At 38.9% G+C, this 18,241-nt stretch overlaps 2 pseudogenes; both read right to left on the reverse strand.

Moving 5' to 3' along the window:
• Positions 1-8,490: 8,490 nt before the first annotated feature.
• LOC132062491 (NADH-ubiquinone oxidoreductase chain 1-like) lies at positions 8,491-10,589 on the reverse strand (annotated as a pseudogene).
• A 6,247-nt stretch (positions 10,590-16,836) lies between these two features.
• On the reverse strand, positions 16,837-17,846 carry LOC132063233 (germin-like protein subfamily 1 member 17; annotated as a pseudogene).
• Between the last annotated feature and the right edge of the window lie 395 nt (positions 17,847-18,241).

Below are 18,241 nucleotides of genomic sequence, written 5' to 3' on the forward strand. Positions count from 1 at the left end.
GTAACGGCATAACCCACATACATGTCCACGGACCTCTAAATGACATACGAGAATCATATGACGGGACGGGGGCCCCGCCGTACTTCGAACAAATGTATACAAATGCAACGGACGAATATATACCAAAATGTGGCTCGGAATAAGGGAGCACTCAACAGGTAAGGGTGTCCTAAACAGGTGGATCACAACCGTATGCGTCGTACTGCGGGCATGAAACGCAGCCCCCGAAGAAAGGGGGTCAGTACGAAATATGTACTGAGTATGCAAAGCAGAAGGTACAGTAATAAATCTGAGTAATAATCGAAACAGAAGTATGGAAAGTAGTACATATCCAAAAATATCAAAATGTTTATTTTCAAAATACAAATCATGCATAGGGCACAGAAAATATGGTCGCCCGCCTGTCGATGGCGCCATAACACAAGATAACACTTTTGAGAAAGTTTCAAATCTCCGTATCTCCGTCACATATCATACACAAGATATCGCCATACACACAAGATCGCACCAAATATAGCGGAACCCCGGCCCTCGAGCGAGGAGCTCGGTGAACCATAAACACAAGATAACACCGGAGTATAACAAAACGCGCGCGACAACGAACCGGCCCGGACTCGGCGAAAGATATAACGTAATGCACGAGCGGAGTCGTGAGAAATCATATGCATAAAATCATTGTCATAAATCCAAAAGATAAGTAAAATAGTCATATTTGAAATCGGAATAATAATTACAACATTCTCTTTCAAAAGTTGTCGAAATTACATAAAGGAACGTCGCGGGACCCACGGACGGGCGTAGGCCCGAGCTGGGCTCGCCTATGGAAAACATACTCGTCTAACATCATACAACCTTATACGAAAATCTCAAGGCAATCCGAGCTTTTCTGTGAAAGTTATGGGCGTTTGTAGTTTTTGAATCGTTAAAGGATAAACTCTTTAAAAACCAAACTTTCATGCAACCTTTACAAATCAATAATTCCAAGGACAAAGGATCAATATTTCATAACATCAACATATGAATATCAAGAAACAAGTGTGTATCATAGACATGCTCGGATTGCGAGAATAGAGTTTCCTCGAGGCTCGTGTCATAGCCTATTTTAACTAAGGCATGCCAAAGAAGGAAGGTTGAGCTTTACATACCTCAAACGCTCTCCAATATAATCCAAACTCAAGCTAAATCCAACCTACGTCTCGGGCTTCCCAAGATCTACAAACAAGTCATAATATGCCAAACATCGCCTATAGACATTTTGGGCATTTAATTCCAATTTTAGCCCAATTCTACGTAAATTTGGGCGCATTTCCCCCGTAAATAGGCCACCCCGAGAATTTAACTCGGCAAAATCAATCAACAACAACAACAATAACCAACCTAGCAACATCAACAACCAATCCGAAAGGCAATGCAACAATAATAGCTCTCTTTTCCATCATTCAACAACATTCATAAATTCAATTCAACGGCTTACCTTCAAGCCAACATCGACGCTTATACATTCAAATACTAACCCGAACCCATACCAACAATATTTAAAGACATTCTAAGCAATTCATACAACATTTTCAACAATCCAAAATCTTCTCCAATCCAGCCGAGAGCAGCCCCCAAACCCGAGACACCCCTATCACAATTTCCTCATTTCCAAACCATGATTTGCATCAACAATTCACAATCTACAATGCTATCCTCATCAACATACAAATTACATTAAATATACAATAACCTCCAAATCAGTCCGCAACAATTACAACATCAATTTGAGTCATTCAACATTCATTTCCAACATAGAATTCATAACGACGACGACTAAAACATTAAGCGATATCAATTCGTTCATTGCCATATAATATGACCCATTTCGACCAACACTACACATATACATATATGGATGATTCTCAATCGTTCTTCACCTTACAATGATCATAATATGCTAACTAGACATTAATTCATAGTTTCAACACAACACAACACACACATACGTACACGGCTCAACACTACATTCACCACCTCCACTTCAACATGCCATATTTCATGAATTTCCTTCATTTTAGCATACTACAACATATATACAACCTCTATAACACATAAAACATAATCAATTCTTACCTTTTCTCTTCAATTCCACAAGAGGCTAGGGTTTCCAAAGATGAAAACTAGCGGGTTGATCGCTCCAACGACACTTCCACGCTACTTAGGACCTCAAAATAGTGGGTTTACATCAAGGAAATAATTTTGGAAGAGCTTGAAATGGGAGTTGATTTTTGGCTCCCTTGGCCGAGAGCTTCTCTTCAACTTCTTGTTCTCTTATTTTTTTCTAAGTGTTGAAGTGTAAATGAAGACTAGTGGTCATCTTTTGCCATTATATGAAGTGTACAATTTCCCTTGGCCCACACCATGTGTTGGACCAATTAAAATTGTCCACACATTGTGTGCCAACACCCACACTTACACGCCAACCATAGAAAATGGATGACTTTTTTAACTTTCAATTTTATCACTTTTGGTCCCAAATTCTCCTAATTATTCCATACCAACAAATTCATGAACAACTTATGTCCAAAAATAAAATCGAAGGTCAAAAGTCTCGACTTTGCATCCCGGAATAGTTTTGGTCCTTAACTTATCATAATTAATCCGGATTGTTCCAATGTACAAAAATACGGGTTCTAACATATACCCAGATGAGATTCGTTCTCCGTCAAATCTGGTTGTTTATTTTGGCAAAACCCTTAAACAGTTAAACCCCACAAGTTCATTGCCATGCTCCGGCAAGAAGTGTTAGAGTACTCATTCCTCAGGCAGGATGCCCTCATTTTTTTGGTCAAAGGAGAAAACCTTTCATTCAACCAAGTAACAGTTATGTACAACTAATTCATTTTGACTCTAGAGCTAGATCTCAAAAAGATAAACCAACAAAATAACTCTAAGGACATCTGATGCTATACTATGCAGTCCTAGGTCTGCTGTCAAAGGTCCAGGTACCCAATTTCTTCCCTAGCACACACTGTCCTCCTCTATTTGGGGTAGCAATCGAGTTTTTGGAGTACGGTACTCCATTTGCTCTGTCTTTGTCCTGCAATATGAAGCTGCAGTACAGTACCTCTCCTTTTGAAGCGGTCCTCCTTTTGTCAAAATTATAGACCTAGTATTTATTCCTCTCCTTCAAGTTCTGCTGCACCCTTCGGTCAAGTAAACCAAGCTCACAGAAAAAAGGAAATCTTTTACACCGATGTATCGTATTCTCTCGACCAGGTCATCATAATAAAATACTGAAAAATCTTTCTAAAGTGAGAGAAGGAGGGAAGGCGCGCTACAACTAACATAACAGCCAGCTGAAAAACGCTAGCTAGCTAGGCTAGTGCGCAATGGCTTTCTCTGATAGGGGCTTGCTTCTTTAATCTCCGCTTAACCTATACAAGGTGTTGCTCGCTCTCTCTCAACCACTAGTGGATTATGTAGTGGTCGGCATTCCTACATACTCCTCCTTAAGAACCCAAAGGTCACCTTTGGATGTCGTCGTGACGCTTTGGTTACGAAGGTTTACCGCGGTCTAGGTTTATGGATGGATTCAGTCAGCGAAAGTCCCTCCAACTTAATCAATATCAACAAGATGTCGTGACCGCTTAGGCTTGGTTTATTTTATCATAAAAGAAAGTTGGTTTCGTGGGTTCATTGATTAGTACACCTCCGGTCTTTGCTTTTGCCGGGACCGTGGTCGTCCGTCTCCGATATGCCGGCCGATAAGATCTGCGAGATTGATCGGCCCGGCTAGGTTGTTTTGGCTATTCTTTTCTATTGAAAAAGAATCAGTATGCCGCACGAGTCACCTTCTTCTACGCTCCGCTGGACGACACAGCATTTTCGTTCAAATATATATAGGCCGGCCATACTTGTGATGGTTCCCAAGGATCCAATATGACTATTACGCCCTATTTTGAACGGATCCAAGATAGTTTGCAACTTCCCGGTTCTTCTAATTGGTTTAAAAAGGGTTAGAGTCGCCACCTTATTTTTTAGGAAAATCAGGAAACCTATATGTATTTGTGTGTCTACTCCATTTTAGTCCACGAAACCTATGAGATTCTTAGATAAGGGTTTTATTTACCTCGAGGGGAAGGTATTAAGCATCCCTCAGAACCTGTCCAAAGACAGTCCTTAAACTTAGTTTAACTGAACACTAGAGGGGGGTTATCTATCCGTTTGTCATTATTATTACATGTTTTCAAAATGTTATGACTTCATGAAAAGCTACACTAGGTGATAATATACTAAGTATGTACAGTGTATAAAAAATGTATTTATATCAAGTATCAATTATTCATAAAGAATGCATATTGAAAAGAATATATAAAAGAGTATTAAAAGTGTATTTGTTGGCATAAAGAATGTATATCCGTTAGTGTAAAGAATGTATAATTATATTAAGAATATATAAAGAAAAATGTAAGACGATGTAAAAATAAATATATCAAGGATATAAAGAATGTGCGACTATGTAATGTGCGTCTATGTATATTAAAAGAATGTACGTATATTAAACATATAAAGAACATATTTCTAGTGTAAAAGAGTGCACGTCAAACCTAAAATGTATAAAGAATTGTATAACTAGGTATATTAGTGCATAAAGAATGTAAAAATAATTTACGAATATTCATTGGTGTAAAGATTTTATATAACGAAATTATTCAGAAAAGTGAAGTCGATTTGACTTGTTTCTACCGTTTCGTAAAAGAGTGTTTATTTTATGAATATCTTACCAAAAGAATAGGGAACAAACGAATTGTAAAAAGTATTGGTAAAAAATAAGTATAAGAACTTATGTATAAAAATGAGAGAAAAGATATAATGTCTTTAAAGAATAAAAGATTGTAAATGGACAGCCTAATAAATACCTAGCGTCAATAATGTGGATTTAACTTGAATAAAAGGTGTATTGGTGTGTACGAAAGAATGTAAAATGTATGTTGTAAAAAATGTGTATTAAAAGTGTATAAAAAATATAAAATAAAGGATGAACTATTATGTTTGCCTAAACGCCAAAAGTGTGAATTAATTAACAAAGTATTTATATCAAGTCAATTTAATCTAGTTATGAAAGTATTGGCGGCCTAATTCTTGCCTAAAGCGAACGACAAGCTTTAAATTAAGCATGCAAGATGATAAGTAAATAAATATCTCCGCCGGACATTCAAAAAATAATATTTCCACTATAGTACGAGTTTATGTTATGTACAAGTTTAAAGAACGCGGAAAGTAAATACAAACAGTGATTCGGTTGCCTTCCGAGTATCGTCTTTGAGATGTATTTCCCCATACCTGTATAAGCACTTGGTAAAAATGTTAGTAAGAGATTAAATAACTATCGAATGAATTAAAGAAATAATAAATAAACTTAACATAAAAACCCGTCTTTTGTACATGGGATGCCTTGGAAATCGACGGAAATTTCTTTATCGGCCATTTGGTTTAGTATTCGCCCAAATGAATTTAAATAAATTTGACAAAAAATGTAACAGTACAGTTGGCGGTCGAAAGTATTTTCCGGGCCTGAGAACCAACAATGATATTTGTAAAAATAATGTAAAATGTGTAAAACCAGTCCAAACAATTAGCAACAATGCGACAGTAGTAAAACCATTGGAAAAAATGACCGGGAAGTGTCACAAAATAGTCAATGGAGAATAAAATCAATCCCTTGTGGAGCAACCATCAATCAAACAGAACAACAACAACCCAACATTAACACCAATAGGCAGTAACGGAAATAATAGCAAAACAAATCAGCAATGGTAATACTTGAAGCAAAAATAATCACAAACAAAACTTGAGGATCGTCGGAGAAATTGGAGCTACGTCGGAGCTTTATTCTGTCCGGCCAGATCTGAACATTCACAACCTGAAATAAAGCAAAAATAAAACGTGAAAAAGAGAGAAAGGGGAAGGCGAGCAGTGACTGGTTCGCGGTGGTGGTGTTGATGGTGTTTGACAAAAATGGACCAGCTCGTCGGCGTTGGTAGTGATGCAACGGTGTAGCTACTGTGACCGGAAAAAGGACGAGAGGTGGAGGAGAGTGGTGGTGGCAGTGGTCGTTCTTGGTTCACCGGAGACGAACTCGTCGGAGCTTCGATAGTGATGGGAGGAACAAGACGGGGTTGGGGTTATTCGTGGAGGCTGTTTGCCAGCGACGGGCAGCTGGCGGTGGTTGGTGTGGTTTAGAGCAGTGGAGGGATAGGGAACGGAGGATGTAGTGGTGTTATGGTGCGTGGGTGGTTCGTGGTTGCTCCGGTTCATCGGAGTTTGGAGCTCCTCGCCGGAGCAGTGACGAGGGAAAAAAAAAGGGCTGCTGTGTGGTGATTTCTGGTGGAGTGGGTGAGATGGCAAGGGCTGCTCGTGGCGAGAAGTTCACCGGAGCTCGGAGCTCCGGTATGGAGGGTCGGCGGCGGTTGAGAAATGGAGGAGAAGTGTTTAGGATTTTTGTTTTAGGAGAGAGAGAGGCCAAATCTGAAAATTAAGTATTGTGTGGAATAAAAGGCCCCTCCCTTTTTTTTATAGTATAAAATAGCCCCTATTATTGTCTAAAAAATAAAAGAATGCACCCCTTGTCCCCTTTACCTCTTTTAACTAATGTTTAAAAATGTATTAACCAATGGATCAAGAACCCAACCCATTACCTCAAATGTCAACTTTTAAAAAGGTGACGAGACCTTGACTTGATCGAATTTTTGCTCTGCGTTTAAAATTAATTGCTTCGATTTTCTCTGTAATGACGGACTGTACTAAAATATAGTTAACTATAAATAATATGTAAGTATAAAATATGTATAAATAATATGTAAGTATAAAATATAAATATAAATATTAATGTATAAGATATAAAAATGTACTGCTATAAAATTAAGAAACAATTATTAATTGCACAAAAAAGGATAGTATTCGCTGTACATGTGCAAAAATAATGATTCTTGAAAAATGACAATAAATTGATAAAACTCCTAAAATGAGGACAATTATCAATAAATCATCAAAAATGTAAAAAATGTGTAAAAAGAGTACTTCGTGCTCTTTTAACGATCAGGGCTCCCCGAAATGTTAATTTTAAGCACGGCGAGCCAAAATTAGGTGTCAACAATGACCACTTAGGTCTACGTTGCCACGATATTGTTCTATGGAAGCGGGCGGTTTAGAAGTTCGGCTCGGTTTTTTTGGTGTCGTAGGAGGAGGGATTGACCTTTCTAATGCACATTCAGTCGTACCGGCATGGCCCCACTAATTTGTTTTCAATTGGAGCATCAAGCAGCGCAACCCGGTTCTACTTGACTAAGCCCCTAATCCTCCAACGAGAGAGTTTGCTTTACCCAACTCCCTTTTTAATAACAAGGCAGAAATCCCCAACCCGACACTTGTTAGTTTCGAATGAAGAATGAAAAGTGCCCTGCCCTAGCAAGCACCTACTCCTAGGGCTGGTCGTTCTGTCGGTTCGGTTTCACAAATTCGGTTTGATTTTTCAGTTTTCGGTTTGTAAAAAATGGGAACCGAAACCGAACTGAAATAACTTCGGTTCGATTCGGTTTTTGCAAGTTCGGTTCGATTTATTCAGTCTATTTTTTCGGTTTAGATATGGATGACATAGTTAAGTATCAATTTAACAGAAACTAAGTCCCCACTTAAGTTGTGTCAACTCTCAACAACTTACTTCCATATTATTCTTTAACAACTACAACCTGCCCCTGCCCACACAAGATTACTATATTTGAAATTAACTAGAGACCATCGTCAACCTGTAAAAATAAATTTGAAGTTCTATTTAACAGCAACTTTGCTTGCAAAACTCCTTTTACCACTACCTCCATCCCAAAACGAGAAGAGTTTGAGTAGCTGAAAGAAGCTGAGTAAATGAAGTATTTTTTTTTTTTGCTTGGGTAGATGATATTAGATGGATAGTTGGATACAACATCAATAATTGGGTTGGACTTGGATATTTTTTTTTTTTTGGGATTGGGATTTGGGCCTATTTATTTATTATTTACGGGCAGAAGCCCAATATATATGTATAATATATGTTTCAAGAAAAAAGTGGCTTGCTAAAATTCGGATTTTCAGTTTAACCGAATTAAATTTTGCATAAACCGAAAATCAAACCGAATTATTGAAATCTTATAAATTTGAACTGAACTGGACCGAATAAACCGAAACCGAAATTAACTTCGGTTCGGTTCGGTTCGGTCGGTTTTTTCGGTTTGAGCCATATTATGTCCAGCCCTACCTACTCCTATCAAAAAGCAAGACTTTACTAAACAAGCAAGAAAGGCTCTTTCTATCTTATTAGTCGAGCGCTAACGAGCAAGCATTTTCATGCAGCTGCTGTGCCCTTGCTTCTTGCCTCATCTTACTTAGTAAAGCAACCTTTCGAGTTAGGCGCTCACCTTTTTTGGCTTCTCTAAAATAGAATATTTGGAAGTTGGTAAAGACCCGCCCCTTGTTTCAGTCAGAATGAGTCCCCGAGACCCCAGGACATTGGCTTTCGCCATCAGTGAACTATTAAGGATCGCATCCCGTGCATATTCTACATTATAGCCGGCAACTAATTCAGCTTCCGCTTCTGGGAGATCAAACGGAGCTCTATTAGTTTCTGCTAGACGAGATATAAAGAACATAACCAATATAGGGAACAAGGGAATACCGGACCATATACGCACCGGACCCATGAAAATCTCACTCGAATTACGAGAACCTACACATATTAGTACAATATCGGGGTCCACGGCCAGAATCACACGTGCAAGTTTCCTGCATGTGGCTCGTCCATGCTTTTCGAGGCGCTGCCGTGACTCGGCATGGGAGAAAGGGGACGGAGCCGCATACTTTCGTGTTTGGAAAACGTAAGTGAGTAGGCACGTGACAAAGGTTTCTTGAAGAGGCAGGGCTGGTTCTTTTTTGGTGCCCGCCCTTTATTTATTTAAATGTTGAGGTAAGGCAAGCCCCAAGAAAGTCTAGGTTTGCTCCCAGCTCCATCTCGGCCGACATCTTGCTCTCGAAGGGGTGGGGTCCTAGAGCGAACTACTCATTGTTTTGTTGCCCAGAAAGTGCATCTGGCGAGGAGCATTGTTTTGAGGGAGAGAAAGTGTGGTTGACAAATCAATCATCGGAGGCGACTGGAATGCTTTCAACAAATGATGCATATAGGCTGAGCCATTCCCATCCCAAGTGGTGCCCCGATTCGGCCTGGCCGGTCGGGAAGAGATTCACATAGAGACTACGGCTATTCGGGAATCTCTTTCTATGTTAGCTTGCGGGGGCGGGCTTTCCTATGGTAGTCTCGCTGCGGCCTCTGAACCGCCGTCCCATCTCATCTTGATTTGGCTATAATTCTATGTAGCCAGCCATGTTAGCTCCACATGAGAGCCTTTAAAATAAAGGCTAAAAAGGCACTCATCAATCAGCTCGGCCCCTTTCCTATTTCGCTATGCCGCCTATTTTAAGAATAGGTCCCGAAAAAGCGGCCCGCCTTTCATCATCTATACTAGCTTCCACGCAAGAACCAATAGAGAGGATTTCGACGCCCTTCTCCTTACAGTCAAGTGGCTGAACACCCCTCTCTAGAAAAGAAGCAGAACGTGCCATCACCTATAGCCCTTTCCTCTGCCGGAGACTTCCACGAAATGAAAACGGGTGGCAACGTCGTATGCTCCACTTTTGTTGCCCTGATTTATATCCCAGAGTACTCCTATGCCCAATCTGTCACCCAACCTACTTAGACAACCTAAAGGCTTGGCTCCGTCCCATTTGGAGAATGACCCCTTATGTTACGGCTTAGTCAATTATTCTCGTAGTTCAGATAAGATTCGGACCGGGTTGGGTTAGGCCTCTGAAAGCATGGTTCTTGCCTCCCTCCCTCCTTTGAGCTCATCCATTCGTTGGGTGATCCCTTGCTCTCATGTTCGAGTGTTTGCTCGTCGTTTAGTTCCGTGAGTGAGATTTCTGCTCATTGCAGTCACCTCTGGGGTTCTTCGCACCTGGATAGTACCAGGACCCTTGTGCCCCGGCCCATACTGCGGTTCCCTCCAGTCCGTTCCGGGTTGGGTTAGGGGAGCATCCGAGCGATTGCCTTCGCGGATCCAAACGCGCTTTATAAGGCGCACAATAAGAATAAGACTAATAGAGACTTCATAAGGGACCATTTGAGCTGCAGATCGTACTACTCCTAGAGAGGCATATTTCGAATACATAGGAGTGAAAGTTCCCAACAAATAAGTACTTTTTCATATCATTCTATGAACCGTACGATCACGTCCTCTATCACCCCTACCGCGCTTACGGCTCTATACCCCAACCCAACTTGCTCTGGCCCCAGGTCCTTCCTTTCTATTCCTTGGTAAGCGGACCGTGGGAGCATAAGGGCGATATTTGCTTTTGATTGTTAGAAAGCATCTCTCTTTTGTCCCTCCTGACCAAACTCGCCAAAAAAATCACAATAGAAAAAGTGCTTCTTGCCGGGAGAGTAGCGTCGGAGACATCTTTATCTGAGGAGGAGGGTTCGTCGTCCGGCTCCTCATAAATGATGTTAGGATCGGCCAGCTCATCCTCGAAATCCGAAAAGAAAAAAAGAGAGAGAACGGAATCACTTTATTTCGGTGACATAGCTAATCGGACTGAATAGGATTTGAAGAGCTGTCACGATCATTCACATAAATTTCAGTGAACTATTGAAGCTATCAGTGTGATTGATCAGACAAGTACCAAGGGCTTTCGGTAGACTTCTTTCATTTTCGAATTAGCTTGCGACAAGTCCTAGCATTAGTATGAGTTCGTTGACCGCGTAAGGGTGATCCATCTTGATGACGAATTCCACGATTACAAGAAATCGAAATTAATCATTCAATGTATGCTCGTTCTCCCCTCTTCAATTCCCAATGAACAACATGATCCTGACATTTTACTAGTCTTCTCAGCTGGAATCATAAATGGGTTGTCTCCTCTCTGATGATCTTTTCTATAGGTAGAACTACTGTGAGCGATCTAAACAAATCTACTAGATATTCCATTTTCTTTTATGATTTGCCGATTGGCCCCCTCTTGAGAAGCAAAAGTTTTTCTCAGATAGAGGAGTTCTCCTTCTCTAAGAAGTCTGTCTTTCTCGAGAGAGATTCCCATTCTGTATGCAAATCTCGCCTCTTGCATCTCCAATTGGGCTTGCGTTTTTAAGCTTAAAAAGCCCTGAAAATATTGTGCTTGATTTGCCTTTACATTTTGATAAAAAGGGGAATCATGTCTGTCGTTACATAGACTGTTTAAAACTTTCACCAGAGCTCCATGATCAAACTCCTTATTTTCTAGATGAAGTTTGAGTATTGCATTGAGAGTTCAAGAGGATCAATCCAGAATTGGGGAGCCTCTCTACTATAGAAAATTATTTGAAAGATGGAGCAAATTTGCTCTCGAGTGGAAAAGGCCATCTCCGTATTAAGCAAGTCTCGCACCATAACTTCATAGGTGGCTGACACGGTGGGGGTAGTTCTTAGTACTTGATGTACATATTCCGCCCATTCTGGGTCCTGATGCGACTGTCTTAGATAGTAGTGGAGAAGGCCGAGTTCCGAAGGAAGGATGGAACAACCTGTATATGGGTAAAGTAGCTGTTCCAAATTAGAGCAATGGAGAAGGCCAGTCCGTATTAAGATAAATAAAAAGAAAAAACATTTCAAGTAAAAAATGATCCGCTGAACTGTAGGATTTAGGACATAGAGAAAGTAGAGTTTCCATTTCATAGTTTTCCTTGAGCGCTCCATCAAGCAGTTTTTTCTGGCTCCTACCTCAGTCATACTACTCTCTCTTTATAAACTATATGAGGCAGGGGTTGGAAAGGAGCGGAAAACCACTTGACTGTAGAGCGGGCCCAACCGGAGCTTCCGCAACACCCCATTGCTTACTTGACGGGCAACAGCCCATCCTTTATTGCCTTTGCAACATAACAAATCCCCTTCTTTTTCTAATCTGGGGTCCCGTCCCTAGACGACTTGAGTAAAGGAGGAATCCAATCGCAACTAGGCCCTGCAGTGGTAGAACCTCGTGAATCAGGCATACTACTTGACTTGCTTTTCTTCTCTTATGATATTAATAAGTCGAACCTTCGCTCTTGCCTATAATAAGAGGTCAAGGATCGAGTTATCTGTTCTTTCACTTCGTTTCTGCCATTTTGTTCCCCTTATTAAGGGAAAGCAAGGCAAGGAAACCTTGGTATGCACGAGACAAGCATATGACACCAACCAAAAGTACGCTTTCAGAATCAGGTGAGTCAAAGGTCAGGAGCTCAATCAAAACTAGCTACACTTCCCTCTCATCCTGCTTGCAATCCGGTGAAACTGTTAGACGAAGAGGACTTGTCTTTCATGCGGAAAGCGACCCACGAAAGCCTTCTCACTTAGAATAGAGCTTACCAGAAAAAAGGCAGGTTCAAGTACGAAGGCTATTCCGTGAGTTTAGACAGAAGCAAATAACTGATAGTTGTCTGTGCCCAAGGTCAGATTATCGACATCGGTATTGGGGTAGCAAGAAGATGCATTGGTTGATAACATATCCATCGCCCTTCCTCGGTCCATCCCCATAGCAAGCTTTCTATTGGCTTCTCACCTCAGACAGAGACTCGCTCTTCTCGTCTAGAAGAATAGTTGTCTTCCTTGTTAACTAGTCATTGGTCTTTGGCACCAAAGAAAGTCGAGAAGGTTGGGACGCAAGGTGGTTATCTCTCAAGCAACTGTGGAAGCAGACTCCGTGAAAAAGTCGTGTGCATCAAAGAAAAGAAATAGAAGGGCTCTCCCTCTATATCTTGAACCTAGCTCTGCCCAGCTTGGATGAACAAAGTGTGCAATGCGTGGAGTGAGATCACTACCATACCTTTTTCCATTTATCTCGTGAACATAAGCTTCGAGTGCGTACCAGGTGAGACTATGACTGAGTCAAGCGGACACACGCTAATCCACGCTTCAATTCGCCATAGCATAGACCTAAAGCCAAGCCATCGACGAATAACCTATCACCGACTTCTTTTCACACTTTGCTTTCTACCTTAAGCTCTCACTCCTAGCGTGCTAAGCCGACTCAGTAAACATATTCGCTAGTTGGGTCAAATGTCTGTATTGCAACGTGACGTATACTTTAACCTTCCCCATACATTTCGAACCTCTGAAAGTTGTAAACCTGTTTGTCCTGTTGGAAAGGCAGGATGAGAACTATAGTATAGGACGGGAACTGCAGTGCTCTAATTGCTCCTTTTCCCTATGGTGGGTATTGTCTTCATTCGGTAGCGGCATCCTTTCATTATTATGCCGGATTGGCTTCTCCACTTTCGGTGGCATAATATTTCCTTGTTGGCATATTCTTCTTTTCATCTTTGTATCGTACGGTGTGAGCGTTCCCGTGTGAGGCACTAGTGGAAGTTGGCTTTGGAGATCGTAGAGATTCTCTTTTGTATTCTCTTTTTAGTCCCAGTTGTAGCCTTCATGACTTAATCTAGATACCGGTGTGGTGGTTAGGAAGCGTCCATTCACGCCCTCATATTACAAAGACCAAAGTCTTAAATATAAACACAAAATTATTTAGCTAGTTCAATTGTTACTCATTAACAGTTAGTTTTCTTACGGATATCTCTATTTGGTTCTAGTAATATATATCAGTTATTTTTCTATTGACAATGTCAAAAGTTATTAAATTTTGCAGAAATTTTCTATCAAATAAGATCGTTATCTTGTATGATTGTACTCAACATATATGCATATAGATAGGTAGATATTTCATATTGAAGACGTAACAGATAACCTTTAAGACGGTGACACAAAGCTACAACCAAATATTTACTTGAATTAAAAGCCAGCAAAACCAATATTAAAATAGACCATATTCAGCTAAAATTGTACTAACCAATATTAAAATCCCCTTAATAATGGGCATTATAACAATCAAGAGCATTTAATTAGCAATCTCTCTGCCCAAATATATGTGAAGGGATTCTACGAGGGTCAAAATCCTTAATCTTAACTATGAATTCCGGTATAGATTCCTCAAGAAAATTAAAATAGAATTTACATATTTGAACTTACACAAAAAGTACTATAAGTCAACATAACTAATGATTCAAAATATTTTTAAAAAAATTGGAGTAAATTTTTTTTGTTGAACTCTCCAAATAGAAGCATCTTCACATATAAATTAATTGTGCATTTGAGAACTAGTTAGCAATACTATGTAATTTTCTTTTAAATATTGATATATATATTTTTAAAAGTTTAGGTTAGAATATTAATTTTAACAAAATTACAATGAAGTTACACTTGGTTGATTCATGACCTTCATTCATGAACTTAAAACTTATGTATCATCCATTATGGATGTACATTACTTCTAACACTCTATATACGTGTTTAATGGGGCAGTTGACTCAAAATGTAAAATGGAAGAGGGATAGAATAGGAGCAATGAATTTTAAAGTTTGATTTACTTGAAGAATGAAAAGCTAAAATTAAACGTCTTCGACATGTTTCCTACTAAGGGAGGGAGCTAGTTAGTAAAAGAGAAATGGTTAAATTAATTGTCAAGTGGCATTTTGTAATTTTAATTGGCACTACTAGCACATATTTTTGAACAGAGCGCAAAAGTAACCATTCGGCAAATCACAAGGATAATTTTAGACTTTTTTTATTTTTTTTAAAAAAAGTTTTAATCCTTTTTAATAATTTTGTTAGCTAAGTTGGAAAATAAGGACAAGTATTTAGCAGCAAAAAATGGGAGAATGCCAACAAAAATGAGGGTTAATAACAGATAGAACAAACAAAACAATAACTACACTAACCTGAAATCGGCTATGAAATTTGTTGTATTTGGTTGTTGATCCGTGAGCTATTATAGGATTTGGTCTTTCATTATTGATTGAATTGGTTATTTTGGTCGTTTTATGGCATTACATGATTTTACTGTGCTTACAGTCAATTTTGTCGATAATGCTGGTAGCTACACTGTGTAGCATGAGGATGCACGTGCTACTAGAAGAAGAGCTGATGCGCGTGCGAAACGACATAGACATAATGCTCATGAAACTGTTCAACAGATCAATTTTGCCTTGCGTATTTTAGAAGACATGTCTAGCTCTACACTTAATGACCCTCTCTTTGAGCGTTACAAGAAACTCGGTTGTTATATTTCTCCCTTAAAGAAAGAATCAGATTATTGTAAAATGATAGTGAACTACTCGGAAAAAACATACGAGCCGGTCAGAGTTGGAGATATGGTAACATTTATTTTTCCTTTCCAACTTATCACTTCCAAAATTTTGAACTTAGTGATTGCCCCTTCCCTTGACAAGATCAATAGCTTGCCAATAAAAATGTTCTCTCTGGTGTAGTAAGTAATTTCTAATTGGCATACAATTCTCGGTTGATGGCTGGTTCCATGGTGATGAATATTATTGTTGATCAACTGATATTGGCATCATGCAGTTCAAATTTTTTGACACACTTCCAGGAAGGTCTCTTGCTTTCAGTTTGTTCACTTCCTATATTGAGATACACGGTTCACTTTGTAGAAGAAAATGATTTTAAGAATTTTTTTTTAGTTTACAGTTGCACTAACTATTAATATATGTGTGCACTTTGGAACAACCATCGTTCACTCAGATGTCGCAGCAAAATATGGTTTCACAACTATAGACAGGCCAAAAGGTTTCTTGGTATCACCATTCCTCCTATAGTAGTAAAGAGACCATTGAAGAAAAATATATGCTCAAATATTGCTCTTTGCTACCAAAGTATTTAATATTTGTGTGATATTACATACTGTTGAGACGCATTGCGCGCTGTTATCTTGAAACAAGGGTTAAACCAATTAATGAGAAATTTTACTCTTGAGTTCTATTGAGAGATCAACACTCAAATGTTGCTTTAATGGATAAGTTGAATAGTTAGTTCTTCCAAGTTTTTGATTTTATACTGTGCAAAGAACATCACAGAATTTAGTTGTGTTATTTGAGTAGTTTAATGTATATCTTCTGCATCGCTTTTAGAATACTGAGAATATTTTTGAATTGGCAGGTATTTATAAACGGAATGAGGGAGAGTGTTTCTTCAATGATCTGCTTAAAAGATGTTCCTCTTGAAGCATTCAAGACTATGCTACTAGAATTCATATACAGTCGAGAACTTAGCAGATGACTTTGAAGCAATACTTCTTCATCAGGAGTGCTGCAAAATACTTCTGGCGTAACTCTCAGAGGTAATCTTGTGATTCTCCCCTCTTTACATACACACTTCCGCAACTACATTCAAAAGAATGAAGTGATGATGCAGTTCTGACCTGTTAGCATGCGCAGAGCCGTTTTATGACAATGAGCTATAAATATTAGTAATACCTTTCATCTATATGACAATTAAAGAATGAAGGGGTTGGAGTTCTCCTATTGGAAAGAGGTTTAGAAACTTTTTCTATTATGCCAAGTTTAGTGCACGAGAGAAGAAACCACTTTGGCTTTGCATTGTGATCTATGAGTCCAATCCTTCCAGTGATATCATCTGTTCCCTCATGTAAACTCATCAACAACCCTGTGAGAGGATATTCTCGATGTACTTTAATTATTATATCAACTTTATTAACAGTTGCATTACTATTCAATTTATACTCTCCTCTTTCTGATCTTTGATAGTTGTTGTTATTTAGATTCAATTTAAAATGTTGGATCCGTGCTTGCACCAGCAAGGCTAATCTAGCATGTAACATATAGCCTAAGTTCAATAACTTAATTTCACTTTTCAACAAAAATTTCAGCAAGACAAAGAGGACAGAAGATTAGGGAAAATTCCAGCTTCCATGAATGAATAAGTTCACTCCAAATACAGGAAAAATACAACAAACAGTAATTATTAGAGAAAAGTATTATTCCAACGCTTTCATAAGACGGTGGTTATTAGACAAAAGTACACTACACAGAATCACATTTTTAATGACATATATAGCCTAAGAGAATTTCTTTCGAAGTTCTGCAATCTGTGTCTTATTAAGACGGAAGCCTTTAGCAAGAACGTCGTCTAGAACAGGTGGATTTGAAGCAAAGATTGAATTAGGAATCATGACAAATCCAGGATTTTGACTATTGAAAACGGCGAGAACAGTAGCTTTTTTGTGTCCCACATTATACAAGAAGTGAATAAGACCTTTTGGGAACGCAAACACATCGCCAGGATTCAAGATTTTGGAAAATAGACGACTCTTAAAGAAGTTTGCAGCATCAGGGACAAAAAATCCTACATAGACATTACCCTCCAGGAGAGTTATCAGCTCAGCAGCTCGAGGGTGCGTGTGAAGTGGGAGAAGACATTGTGGTTCCAAGTCAAGACGACCAATAGAAATACCAAGAGTGTTAAGTCCAGGCATGTTCTTAACATCCACAGTCTTTGTAGCAAAACCTAACCCGGGCACTACATTTCCACTAACATTAAGACCTGAAGCAAAGAAATCATCTGCTTTTGCAAGCTTTGGGTCTTAACAAATCTTTCCATTCACGAAAACTGCACAGGTCAAACAAAATGAAGCTAAGCATATTATTCAGCTAACAGGTGACAGAAAATTATACAACATATATACAAAAACTAAGGCTCATTCCAAAACAAATAAGTATTATAGAAGGATGATTTACCTGAAGCCTTAGAGTCGTTAACTGCAACACATATATCCTGTAGAGGGTTGTTATCATAAGCATACGCAGGGGAAGAAAAGAAAGCAGTAATGGCTAAAGTTGTTATGAACCAGTACATGCTCATTGTTATGCTTTGGGTTTCTTATGATTTTTTTAAACAACCAGATTGGTGTGACTATTTATACTCTCATCTAGTTGAAATATAAGAGAAAACTAATATGTATTGAAAATCTTGCATCAACTCTATTTGGGCTAGTACAGAGTTAAAGTTCCACATGAACCAATTCTATGGTGTAACGAAATTATGTAGAGATTCACAAATTTTTTCAGTTAGGAAGAGGGTATTTTTAGGCTAGAAAATAACACTAGGGGTTTTGAAATACCAATAGATAGATGAGCATAAAAGTAATACATACTGAATAGGTTAGATATAATTTGATCATTCTCCGTAAAATAAACCAAAGTTCAGTATTCTGCGCTATCTTAGCATATTTACCTACTAGTTATACATAATCTCATTATAACGGTAACCTACAAGCATTGCCAAACCTGAAACCA

The sequence above is a fragment of the Lycium ferocissimum genome, chromosome 7 (assembly GCF_029784015.1).
Source record: "Lycium ferocissimum isolate CSIRO_LF1 chromosome 7, AGI_CSIRO_Lferr_CH_V1, whole genome shotgun sequence".
In the NCBI taxonomy this organism is placed as follows: Eukaryota; Viridiplantae; Streptophyta; class Magnoliopsida; order Solanales; family Solanaceae; genus Lycium; species Lycium ferocissimum.